This window comes from Protopterus annectens, chromosome 2.part1 (assembly GCF_019279795.1).
Source record: "Protopterus annectens isolate FY-2018-M chromosome 2.part1, PAN1.0, whole genome shotgun sequence".
Classification (NCBI taxonomy): Eukaryota; Metazoa; Chordata; order Ceratodontiformes; family Protopteridae; genus Protopterus; species Protopterus annectens.
In genome coordinates, this window is record NC_056729.1 from 925203640 (window position 1) to 925217406 (window position 13767).

A 13767-nucleotide genomic window follows, 5' to 3' on the forward strand; every position below is an offset into this window, starting at 1 on the left:
TACCAGAGGCTCGTGATGCACCTGAAGCAAAGCTTCACTTCAACTTCAAGCCTAAATTCCCTCCCTTTCGGCAAGGCAGCAGCCAGAAAAAGAACGGAGAGCAAACAGATAAAAAAAACAAAAAAGAGAGATAGCACATTCTTCCAGCCTCAGCAGATGTATAAACAAATTATTCTCTGCTAAAATATCCCAAATCAGTTTTATCCACCCCCTTCCCCTGGATCCAGGCTAAAACACCAAATGTCGCTTCCTAATGCACAAGCATCAGTAATCCTCGATCACAAGCCACAATCCACAGCTTCCCAGACATGAAAGCGGCAACATACAACAACTGCCAGACACAGCTGCATCCACCCACACACCATGTCAGACTTAATCAAACAGCACTCAAAGCTAGCATACCTGCCATAATTGATATTAACTATGTTTAGGCAGAATAATAATGACATTTGTGCTAGCTGCCAGACATGGCTGCATCCATGCACACCATATCAGGATTGATCAAACAGCACTCATAGCTGTGATACCTGCCATAATTGATATTAACTATATTTAGACAGAATAATGATGACATTTGTACTAAGAGCTTGCTACTATTATTTCACCAGGATATACATGACATTTCTAAATCATACTTTAACTTAAGATGGCATTAGTCTCCATGACAGCATTTTTTTTTTCAAAACACTGTTACTGCTATTATACATGATGTTCATTTGTTACACTTGAGTCTGAACTCTGATGAACGGTACCTCGTTGAATTAGTTAATTACTTAAATTATTATAAGTAAAATCAATAAAAAATTAACAAGATAAGTATTCATTGAGTTTAAGTAGGGGAATAGAAACGTCTGTGTTTGTATTATATGTTGCTTTGTTTGGCTTATATATAATGTAAATAGTAATCCAGCTTGACCTACCTTTGTTTGCGAAGAATTATTGGAGACTCTGAACATTCTGAATAAATCATTACTATTTCTCAGTTAAAGAAACTCTCCTTTTTTAATAAAAACAGATGACAAGTGATGTACCATATCAGTTGATACTTTGAGAGATGTAGTTGTACAAGTTATTTTTGGGACAGCTATCTTGGAATCAGTTTGTTTCTTCTTTCTAGCATCAGTCCAAGGATTTGCTTATTTTATTCTTTTTAGAGTAGGGGCCATCCATTCCATTTCTTCTGGAATAGACATTATGTCATTGTTTTTGATGAATACAAGTCATTAAAGGTTCTCATCTCATTGGCAAAAAGTATTTTTATCTTGGCTGGAAAGGCCAGCTGTGCTTTAATATTGTTTTGTTTCAACAGTTTTATTATTGGCCAGACATTTTTCCTTTGTTCTAGTATTCTGGAAGAATAATCATTGTCAAACCTTATCAGACTGATTGTATTTTAAGGGTGATTTTCTCCAAGCAGATTCTAATATTAGTTCATTGTCCAGAAATGAAAGAAATGTTATAACTACAGATCTAGGTGGAGTATTTATTGAGTTATTAGCAGGTATCCTCAGTGCTCTATGTGTCCTTTCAATTCCAAATGAAAGTCCCACTTTCAAGTCTAAAATTCAGGAATCCATGTAGTTAAGAATGAAATAATGTATTCTCCTTCAGTGTTTTCAGACAGACCAAAGATCCTTATGTTGTTTCTCCTTTCCCTGTTTTCTAAGTCATCTATTTTGTTAAGTAGCCATGTATTCTGTTTAAGCAGAAATTCTTTTTGGAATTCTTCCTCTGAGTCTCCTGAATAAATGAAGCATCGATCAATGAAAGTAATCCACAGAAGGCACAAACGCTAACTGCCACATTTATCAAAATGATGATGCTTCCAAAATGAAATATAATAAACTTTTATTAAATCCAGATGTTATAGTAGTTAAGCGCTTTCACCCATTACATAAGGGCTTCATCAGAACTGTTTGGAGTCTCCCTTCAATGTCATTTAGAGAAGTCTCTATATTTGTTATTTTTGTATGGTGTTGCTGTAATAGTTCCTTATCACTCTGTTTTTGAGAATTTAATTTGAGGTTTTCCAAGTCATTTTTAAAGCCATCCATCTTCAAAGATAGTTTCTGTAAGGTAGATGTCATCAATTGCAGTTGGTATTTCAAAGCAGCATCTAGATGAGAATTCCTTGAGTTGTTCATATTCAGTGGCTCAATACATCAAGTTACTTGACAAGAAAATGTGTATATCTCCACCAAAATTTATATTTATGTAGTTTAGTAGTTTATCTATAGATTTCTGAGGTTTTAAATTTGAAAATAATAAGATTTTCCTATATTATTATACTAGTTTATGGAGTTCTCAAAATTCACTGCTCTCAGTTGGCCATCTAGGCTCCGCCTCACTGACCATTTTCTTTTTCTTAGTGAACTTGGTATTTCAGTTTGCTGGTTAGTTTTGCAAGGACTGCATACAAATTAAATCAATCAGTTAGTTAACTATTTCAAAACAAGTTCACCTTAAAATGTTCAACAAAAATTAGTCAGTCTATGACTACATGGCTGGGCTTTGTTCATCACCAGTTTAGCATTTAAAGTTGGATATTTAACTTTGCATGGACTCAAGATGAATGAAACTAAGCTTTCATTAAATTACTGTTTTAAAATAAGTTTATTAAAAATTTTCCAGTTTAAAGTGACTGACTTTAATTAGTTTGGCCTTAGATCACAAGACGTTTGCTCATAGTAAACTAATATATGTTTGCTAGTTACCTTTTGTCACTGTAGCACAAATTTCCTATAGTACCAGATTTTGGAGACAGGGTGCATCTGTGCTGAAGGTTGTGATGTCGCCACTCTAGGCCAGTAATCAAGGATCTTGAATCCTCACCACTGGCACTGGAGAGGGACGTTCACTTAGAACAAAAATGGATACACCCAGTATTTCCAGATGCAGCTGTGTGCATCAAGTACAATTTCCCTTAAGAGCACACAGGAAACGCACTCAGTCCAGGGTCTGGGTTTCTCTGTCTCCCTCAAAGTCCCCAGTAACATTCCCCACTTACACTGTTATAGAGCTGAGATTTCAGCTGAGTACCCAAACTAAGTTCTCCACCACTCTGTGTGTGACACCAGTGCTTTGTGTCCTTGCCCCAAGCAGCTGACACACACTCTCTGAGATTTGATTAACACACACACACACACACACACACACACACACACACACACACACACACACACACACACACACACACCTGGGAAAGCTGGCACAGATTTACTAGCTATGTCCCCTTCTGCCCAGAATATAAGGTAGTTACACCATCACCAGACATACTCTCTTACAGGAGTACCTAGTTATATTGAGAAATATTAATACAAATGGTAGTTTGACAAACTCAAGCCTTTCAGGAACAGCCAGAGCTGTCGCAAAATATATGCAAGTACTCCCAGAGATTAAAATATTCTCTAAAAGACCAGCCACAATAAAAAAAAGTTTAAATATATTTAATAATAAATAAGAAAACATAAAAATACTAAATATATATTTACAGTAAACTCCAGAGTTTCCATCACAGGAAATATTAAAAATAATACAGGTGGACAGGTTCACACAGTTACAGGAAAAGAATACTTAACTAATCTTGCTATATTTTCCTGACTGATCAAGAATTATTCCCTGGTTACTTACTAAAGCAAGGTAAGATGAAGTAGGTCAGAGGTCCTTCTTTGTCGGGTTACAAAATGAGACTGCTCTGAGAATTCAGAATCGGCTAGTATTAAAACATTATGTTACTTAGTATTAAAACATTATGTTACTGATGGATTACAGAATTATATCACATACATCTGGTCATCTGACTTCTGGTCCCCATGCAACACCCCCCTCCCCCATTGCTAGAAACTGCAAGGATTTAGCACATGTGTGTCGATAATAGACACACACAGCTTGCTAGGATCTGATGCAGCTTCTGGAAGTCATTAAACAATTTCAAACTTCTAACCTTCCAGAGAAGCAATCAGTTCACTGTTAAAGACAATATAGAGGGCTTCTTAGTATTTGGTTTTCCAGACATTTTGTCTCTGGCTGCAATCAGAACTGTAAGATACAATCTTTATGACCTTATTACCTAAGCCCAGTAATTTAATTTCAGAACATTTTTCAAAGTTAGCTGGAACTGGACTGTGATTAACCTCTTCTCTTCCAGTATCCTCTGTCAAAACATATACATTTAATTCCGTTACAATCTAGTCAAGACCAAGTGTTAGTACACTTTTCAACATAAGCAACTTTATAAATACATTTGTATGGTGTCCTTGACCACCAGTTCTGAGCAGATCTGAGTGCTTCCTTGAGATTGCAGACACATATGAAGAAAGCCTTATGATTGTCTTTACTAGATACGGCCAGTTTGGACTCGAAGTTTGCTTTAAGGATTTTACTAGTACTCTTATTTTCTTGTTCAGGCAGAGGAAAGATTGCTTTTAATTAGGCACCTGCTCCTTCTTGGTCATAGACAGCAATTTTTTTCATTTTATTATAGAGCTTATTTATTGCAGAAGTCTACCAGACAGGCTTACTCTTCCTTGAAGAGGATTTTGTCCTGTTGGGTATTCCTGATTCCATGCAGCCATATAAATACTCATATTGTACTTGGGTGTAGGTTTGGACATATGTGCCAGTTCCTATTGAGGGGGAGAGGCTGTGAAGCTGTTTATACTTTCCCTTGGGAAATTCTAATAAGTTTTGAAAACACGGCCTGCTTAAGTGACTTGATCAGGATCACACAGTATGTAAATGAAGGTGGGAAAGATCCAAACCCTGTATCCTTGGCACAGGAAGCTGTTTATTAATAAGTCAGAGCTTTAGTCCTTTGCACCAACTCCCAGATATACAAATGGTATACAAATGGCATACAATTATTTACAAAAATCCAGCCAGCCGAGTTGACACATGCCAAACAACCACTGCCCTACTTCTCCTGGCACAGCTGGTAATACCTCACATTGTCACAGAGGTATGCAGCAAAACCATAGGTAGGACCTAGGTTCGTGATTACTTAACTCAAATGAATATTCCAGCTGTACTGGCAGTCTCAAAAGGAGATTGTTGTTCTTTCGGCTCCGGTCCGCTAATGATTGGCAGTAGATTTTTACGGTGCTGAGGTGCCAGCCCAACGCCCAACCTTCAATGAAGGCATGCCAATTTCGAATGCCACTCGACCATGGGGAGGACATGCAGACTCCACACAGAAGGCACTCCAGCCAAGAATCGAACGGGAGAACCTCTTGCTGTGCGGCGACAACACTACCGCTGCACCGCAGTCTCAAAAGGAGGTGCAGTCCATTTTTCTTGAATGAAATTCAAGTCCCAAGAGGGAAAGTGGTGTAGTTGGAACATGGTATGAAATATTTAATACATTATAAAGCTTACAGGGAGCTAATGGAGGTAGCAAATCCTTGATAGAATAAGGAAATTCCTGCTACAAGTGCTTTATTAGAAAAATAGCTAGCTCCCTTCTCAAAAAGCTCTGAGAAAAAGTTTCAAACTTGAGGAATCACAGTCAGATAAGGGTCCATGTTGTGTTTGACAGAGAACTTAGTCCATTCACATAAAACATTTTTTTAGCTGAAGGTTTCCGAGAGGCTATAATAAAATTTTTCACTTGTGAGTTCAGCATCAGGTTCCTGGCCATCACTGGAACTGTAGAAACCAGGTGGTTAACTTGAGGGGCTGAATGTCTGGGTAAGTTTGAAGGGTGAAGCAACAATTGAGGATGCTATCAGAGAAAAAAAACTGTCTTCCGAGATTAAGCCATAACAGGGGGAGACAAATCTGTAGTGGCCAATATAGGGCTGTGAGAATGACCTTGGCTTTGTAAATCCTGGCTTTATGAAGAAATCCAGAAATGAGTGGTATATGGGCTAAACATGGGTGAATTCATTTGTTAGAGAATATCCCTTTTGAGGGACAATGGAGGAAAAACCTGTTTCATTTGGAACTGGACAGTGTAGCAAAAAGAGTGCAACAAGCAGTCCCCCCATTTGTGAAATTTTTGGGGGTTATTAACTTGGTGAGACCATTCACGAGGGAGCATTATTTGTCTGCTCAACCTATATGAGACAGTAAGATGAGAGTATGGAATTTAGGAAATGCAGAGATTGTCAATATGTCAAATATATAAACAGTGGCAGTGAAGGAGTAAGATATATGAGCTTATAAAAGTGCCAAGGGATTAATTAGAAGATGTATTAGATAATTTCAAAGGGAAGGGGGATCTAAAACTGATAAGTAGATGGATCTTTTTTAAAGCTTAGCTATGTCATATACCCATAGTTATTGCACCAGTTACTTTCTAGGTGAGACACAATGCCAGTTTGATGAATTGTTTGGAGGTAAGCTTCTCTATCTTCAGGAGGAGGTTATTTGACTATTTCAAAAAAGCGGATGCTATAGACTGACACATAGAGACTGAACACTGCAAGCTGTTAATGAGCTGCTTCTTGTAGTCAGTTTAATGGGGTTCAGTTCTTACCACCTCTATTTGTCTACTGTATAACTTTGAACAAGTCATTTGACCAGACAATATTTCGACCCTAAAAGGGGAATCTTTTGTCCAGTGGCCTTACTTGATTAATCAATGTAAAATAAAAAAAAAAAAACATGTCTAAGTGTCCTTTTATTTTGATAGATGGCTTGATTTGCATTAATGAAGGTCTGAGAATCAATGCACTTGAGGGAATATACCATGATAAAATTATTGCTAATTCTGGAAACTTATTGGAGAATAGCCTGTGATGAATTTTTACTTCAATGGTTTGCAGAAAGGCAACTTCTGTATCTATAATATTGATAAAAGTTATACAGTGATACCAGTGGCAAAGTATGGCACCAGTAAAGTAGAAAAATCAGTAAAAGACTAGGATAAGTTTATCTGTGGTGGCTGTTAATGTCAGTTGGCAAATGGAAAGAATACATGAGGTTCGGCAGGGAGAAGGGATGGGCTTGAGGTACTCAACATAGCTGAACATAAAACTTTTGAGTGTCTCTGTCTCTGTGTACGCGCGCGTGTGTGTGTGTGTGTGTGTGTGTACATAGTTCTCTAGTTCCCTCTTGAGCTTTGGCACTCTCCCATATCGAGAACTCAGCACAGCTCCTTGTGGTGGCCAGCAGTGTTCCTGTAGCAGCAGAGACCAGAAAAGACTACCTTTCCAGATTTTAAGTATTTTTCTTGGCTTCTTCGACCTTTTGAAACTTTCGACCACTGTTTTTGCTTGTTTTATCGAAGTTTGCACTGTTTTTACTCTCTTTATAAGCTAAAACTGTTTACTGCACTTGCTAATTTAAGTTTTGCCTAAAAGTTAAATTACAGGCTAATACACTCAAGTGTACTAGCTTTTGATAGCAATTAATCAAAAATTATAGCATTTATTGTGTTTTCTGCCTTTCTGTAAAAAAAATCTTGAAAAAAACCCCCAAAAAAATATCTTTGTTTTTCCATACTTTCCTAACTAGTGTTCCAGAGACCAGATTTTGCTGATCCCTGGGCTTTGTCTTGGTTCCTGTGTTTCTCCATTTTCCTTGTTTGGTCAGGGGGAAGTTTCTTTACTCACCAGTGAGAGTGGGGAGTACTGAGCTGCCTGTTTGTCCTTAGAGGAGTGGTTTAAGGCAGTAACTTGTAGTTTATTGGCCATTTTGGGTCATTTCCTGTCTTTTCCAGCCCCCTGCTATAAAGCGCGCTTTAGCGCGGAGCTGCCACCGTTGCACACTAGGGCAGTGGCGGTTAATCAGGTTTAAACTATTCGGGCTACCTAAAGTCCACTCTTCAAATTTTCCCTTAAAACTACCTTCCTCAAACTATACTACTGTTCTAATTAGTGTATCCCATAACTAAAAATTATCTCTACTTGACTCCAAAGTAGACTATTCTCTATCTGTATAGCCCAGCACTTGCTCCTACAGTACTTATCACCTTGATACAGCACTCTTGTTATAGATAGTACCCCAAAAAGGCAAACCCCATTTCTCGGTCACCCACATCCCCCGGAACCTTTTTTTAAGTTTTTTTGTCTATTCCTTCTAGCATGTCGAGGGATCAGTTGCTAATGTCCTCTCCTGCTCAGCTGGTGAACCTGGGAATATTGAGGCAATGTTACAATTGCCTCATGTACACAGACAACCCTCTCCTCCTCCCACAAAACACAAATACATGCGAGAGATGCAACTATATGGCCAAACTGGAGGCTGAGCTCTCTCAACATAGGACTGGCAAGATCAGACAGGAGGAGAAGGTAACCACACACACTATAGACCCAGTCTCACATAATACCATCACAACCTCAAATCATACACAAACACACAGACATACTCGGAGGCTCTGATCAAAAATCTACCAAAACAGCAGAGGCCACCAAAGCAGACACCCAAACAACTACCACCTCAGAACACAACACCTGCAACACATAGACCACACAGTCAGAGTGTCAAGCAGTCACAGCCCTTAAGGCCAAACACAATGCCAGACACACTAGTCATTGGTGACTCCATAGTCAGACACACTGACGTCCCGCTCACCAGACTGAGTAAGGAGAAGGTCACAGTAAGCTGCCTGTCGGGCGCTAGAATCCGCCACATAACGCAAGCACTCAGGTCTCTCAACAGCAGGTACAAGTACGACTCAATCATTGTCCACGCTGTTGTAAACGACCTGAGACGTACCACCTTGGACTACATGAAGAGAGACATTGAGGAGCTCTCTGATTATGTAGCCCAAGCAGGTATGACCCTGACCTTGAGCAGTAAACTACCTTCACCAAGAATGATGCCACAATACAGAGATAAGATGATCAGCTTTAACAATTGGCTTAAACTCTGGTGTCATTCAAAGGGGATCCAATGTCTGTCTGCCTGGGATGACATGCTGGACAAGCCACACTGCTTCGCAAGGGACGGCTTGCACCTGTCACCCCTGGGATTCCGGATTTTGGCAAAGGCTCTTGCCACCCCCATAGTGCCTTTTTTAGGCAAGGCTCAAATTCTAAACCTACCACCCTAGAACACAACAAAGAAAAAAAAATAAGGGTAATGCTGCTCAATGCCAGAAGTCTCAACCTCAAGATGCACGCACTCGAGGCCCTTCTCAGTATGGAGAACATCGATGTCTGTGCTGTGACAGAAACCTGGTTCAAGGCTCCTGAGAGCACCCCAGCACCATCAGGTTTTACCTCATATCATGCCGCCCCAAAATCCGGACAATACCAAGAAAGGAGGGGGGGGTATCCATATTCATCAAGGACACCCACACCTCAAGATTGGTGGCAATGCACGATGCATCGGAAACCATCCAGGTGCAATTAACCATAGGCAAGACTGCTCTGCAATTTGTAGCATGTTACAGGCCACCCTCGCAAACTCAGGAACCTCACATGGCTTTCCTGAAAACACTGGAGGGGATAAATGTATCTCCGAACACCATGATACTAGGTGACTTCAACTACCCTAATATAGACTGGGAACACTACTCAAGCCCAAACACTCTAGCCCAAAAGTTCCTGGAATTCATAAACTCAAATGCCATGGGACAACTAGTCACCATCCCCACAAGAGGAGAAAACATACTTGATCTCATCATCACAAACATGGGAGCACAATGTTCAACACCGAAGTATACCCCTCACTGGTGAGATCAGATCACAAACTAATCTTGCTGGAGGTCCTCATCCCGCCCCCGAAAAATAAAGACCACAGTAAAGAACTTCTCGAAGCCGACTTCACACTTCTAAAGACTAGTGTGGTCTCCTTTAAGGCCCCGAGCCGGCAGTAAACATTACTCAAGCCGCTGAATCACTTACAAATGCCTTCTACCAGCACCTGCAGGACTGCATGGATCAGGCAATCCCAAAGCAAAACAAAGACTCTTTGTACCAAAGGCAAGCGTCCAGTCTGGTGGACCCCAGCCATAAACAAACTCTACAACAAAAGGAGAAAGCTACTACAAGATAGAGCAAAATCCTTAAAAGGTAAGACACCGCTGATCACTATAAGTAAAAAGCTAAGAGCTCTCATAAAATCATCCAAAGCTAATTTTGAGAGAAAAATAGCTAAGGACTCAAAAGACAACCATAAGGCATTCTTTAGCTATGTCAGAAACCTGGGAGGAAACTCCCAGATATGCTCAGAATTAGTTCAAAATGATGTGAAGATTACTGATCCTACAGACATTGCCAACATACTGGCTGACAGGTTCAGTGCAAACTCCCCCCCCCAAAAGGAGAGATATCTATACCAAATGATTGTAGCCCCCCAAACATCTCCAACGCCCAGGTGAGAACTGCTCTCTCCAAGGCAAAGAACACAGCATCCATGGGACCTGATGGTGTCCCCGGCTGTGTGCTCCACGAACTCAACGAGGAATTAAACCCGCAGTTAGGACAGCTGTTTAATCTTAGTCTCACCTCCGGATACGCACTCCAGGAGTGGCGCACAGCGACTGTGGTCCCACTTCACAAAGGCGGTGCCTCCACCGACCCTGGAAATTACCGTCCCATTAGCTTGACAAGCCTTATCTGCAAAGCCATGGAGAGGATCATAATGGATCTCATAAATAAAGACATAGGGAATTTGCAGACTTTGGATCCAACCCAGTTTGGCTTTGTCAAAGGCAGATCATGCCTTTAAACTTGGTTGACTTTTTCAAACAGTCACCAAGGCCATTGACGAGGGGAAGGCAGTCCATACAGCCTACCTCGACCTGGCGAAGGCTTTCGATACAATACCCCACTCGGGTATCATTGAAAAACTCATCAACTTAAATGTAAACCCATGCATCACAAGATGGGTTGCAAACTGGCTGAGTGACAGAACCCACAGGGTCAGAGTTGCTGGCGCCATGTCAGACTCAAAGCCTGTCACAAGTGGTGTCCCACAGGGCTCAGTCCTGGGCCCACTCTTGTTTGGCATCTACTTTTCTGAAGTACAAGCAAACACAGGAGGGTTATGGCTGACAAAGTTTGCAGATGACTGCAAACTGGGCACCGTAGTCGAAAACACATCTGACACAGATATCCTTCAGAAGGGTCTCTCAGAAATGGATAACTGGTGCCAGAGCCATGGCCTAAAGTTAAATGCCAAGAAATGCATAGTCATACCCTTCAGGAAAAACAAGGTTACCCCTAGCTACCATATAGGTGGCAATCCACTGATCACAGAAGAAGTTATCAGGGACCTGGGGACCCAGGTTGACAGTAGCCTTTCATTCGACACTCATATTGCTAAAGTAGTTAGGAAGACCTTCTACATTGCCCACCTTATCATGAAGGGATTCACATCTAGATCAAGTGAGGTCATAGTCTCCCTATACTCATCACTCATCAGACCAATGATTGAGTACAATGCCCCATTCGGAATGTATCTGACCCGACACTTGCAGCAGCTGGAGAGGCCACAAAAGTTCCTCACCAAAAGGATAAAGGGTCTCAAAAATCTGTCTTATGCTGCCCGACTGAAAGAACTCCAGCTCTATTCAGTTGCTTACCGCTTGCTCAGAGGTGACCTGTGCCTGACATACAAGGCCATGTCAAACCCAGATTTGATGAAAGTACAGTTTTGTACCTACCATAAATGTAGATGTTCGAGGATTCCCTTGCTGCAGTCCTGACAATTGGGTATAGTCCGCGTCCCAGTCGGCCCGGTCATGAGAGAGTTGATTGCGGTCATGGGCGCTTTTAGATGACGCCAGCACAGGGTACTTTCTTGCCCCAGATGTCAGAAGACCCAAAAGACAAGTCCCAAAACAACCTGCACCAAAAACATGTACAATATATACAGTAAAATATACACAAAATATAAGCATGTAAACTCACCTACACAACCACCCTGAAACACAGAGGGAAGGAGGGAGGTAAGGTTGACTGTGCAGCAAGGAATCTCTCCAACATCTACATTTATGGTAGGTACAAAACTGTACTAGTTTCTCGCCTTCCCTTGCTGCAGTCCTGACAATTGGGTAGAATCCCAAAGCAGAGGTAAGGGAGGCTGGCAAATTATAAAGTAGCAGGAGCTGACAACATGCCTTGTAAAACAGCTGTGGCAAAACCAGCTCTAGTCTTAGAGTATATAGGCAGGTGATAATGCCTAGAGAAAGTATGCACTGAACTCCAAGTAGCTGCCTCCAGAATATCCTTAGTTGCCACCCCTTAGAAATGCTGTTGAAGTGGCAGTAGCCCTAGTGGAATGAGGCCTAATCCCAGCTGGAACCTCTTTGCCATGATGGGAATAACAAAATGCAATGCAAAAGCCAATCCACCTAGAAATAGTTTGTTTTGACACAAACAAGTAACTGCTGAGACTGCCTAAAATCTTTAGTCCTGCTCAAATAATAACGCAATTGCCTGTGTACATCTAAAGTGTGCAAAATCTTTTTTCCTTTTTTTGAGGATCTGCAAAAAACGTGAGCAAATGAATAGTTTGGTTTAAAGCCACACTAGAAACCACCTTAGGCATAAAGGAAGGATTAGTATGATACCCTGTCCTTATGGAAAATCAAAAGGGCTCTACTGCCATAAGGGGCTGCAATCAGACACCCTTCTTGCAGAAGTAATAGCCAACAGAAAAGCAGTCTTCCATGACAAATATTCAAATTCAGCAGTAGCGCAGGCTCGCTCAAAGGTTGTAGAGTGAGTTTTTTTTTCCAACACAAAATCTGAGTAGGAGTAGGGGGCTCGGAGCTCTGGGGGTCTTATTTGCCCCTCTAAGAAACTGCTTGAACAAAGGATCACGAAAACAAAGGTGGGTCACAATCATAGTGAGCTGAAATTGCTGCAGCATGAATCTTTATGGAAGAAAGACAAAACCTTTGTCCAAATAATTCAGTAAGATATTGAAGAGCCACACTCAATTTAGGCTCTGAAATCTCCAAATTCTTTGCCTCCAAAACAAAAATCTCTTCCATTTTTCTGCGTACACTTCCTCTAGTACTAGGCGTCCCAGCTTCCATAATCACATTTAAAACTTGTTGAGGAAGCTGAGACCTACCATGCTTCAACACAGAATATGCCAAGCTGTGAGATGAAGAGATGGAAGCTTGACATTGAGCAGATGACCGTCCTGCTGAGATAACAGATGAGGAATCAGAGGTAAAGGCCATGGAGGCTTCTTTACAAGACTCCTTAGAAGTGGGTACCAATGTTGCCGAGGCCAATCTGGAGCTATCAAAATCATCCTTGGCCTGTCCTGTCTGACCTTTAGTAATACCTTTGGAAGAAGAGGTAGAGGTGGAAAGGCATAGACATGAAGGTTTTTCCAACTGAAAGACAGAGCATCCACTTTCCAAGCTGTGTGATGAAACCCCTTTGTGCAATACTTTGGCAGCTGGTGGTTTAGTGGAGAAGCGAACAGATCTATGTCTGGAGTTCCCCATGACACTGTCAATTTTTGAAATACATGAAGATCCAGTTTCCACGGGATCCATGATTTGTCTGCTTAATACATCTGCTAGGGAGTTCTGTGCTCTGGCAGAAACCTTGCCTGAAGAGTCAGTTGCAGGCTTACCATAGAATCATTGCTTGCCTGCATAGAGGATAAGAATGTGTTCCCCTTGCTTGTTGATGTACCACATGACAGTTGTGTTGTCTGTCAGAAACACAAACACCTGCCTGAAAAGTAACTCCCTGAACGCCATCAATGCAAACTGGACTGCTAACATCTCCTTCATGTTGATATGTAGATGCTGTAGTCTGGCAGGCCACTTGTCTTGTATCCACTTTCCATTTAGATGAGCTCCCCAAGCAGTGTCCGAGGCATCCGGGTCACAGAGAGTCCCTTGTTTAG

At 41.2% G+C, this 13767-nt stretch overlaps 1 protein-coding gene across 1 annotated transcript in view; it reads right to left on the reverse strand.

Annotated features, from left to right (window-relative positions):
- Positions 1-13767, reverse strand: part of LOC122794920 (solute carrier family 22 member 4-like) — a 376090-nt gene that overhangs the window by 84017 nt on the left and 278306 nt on the right. The gene's annotated exons all lie outside the window — the stretch shown is intronic.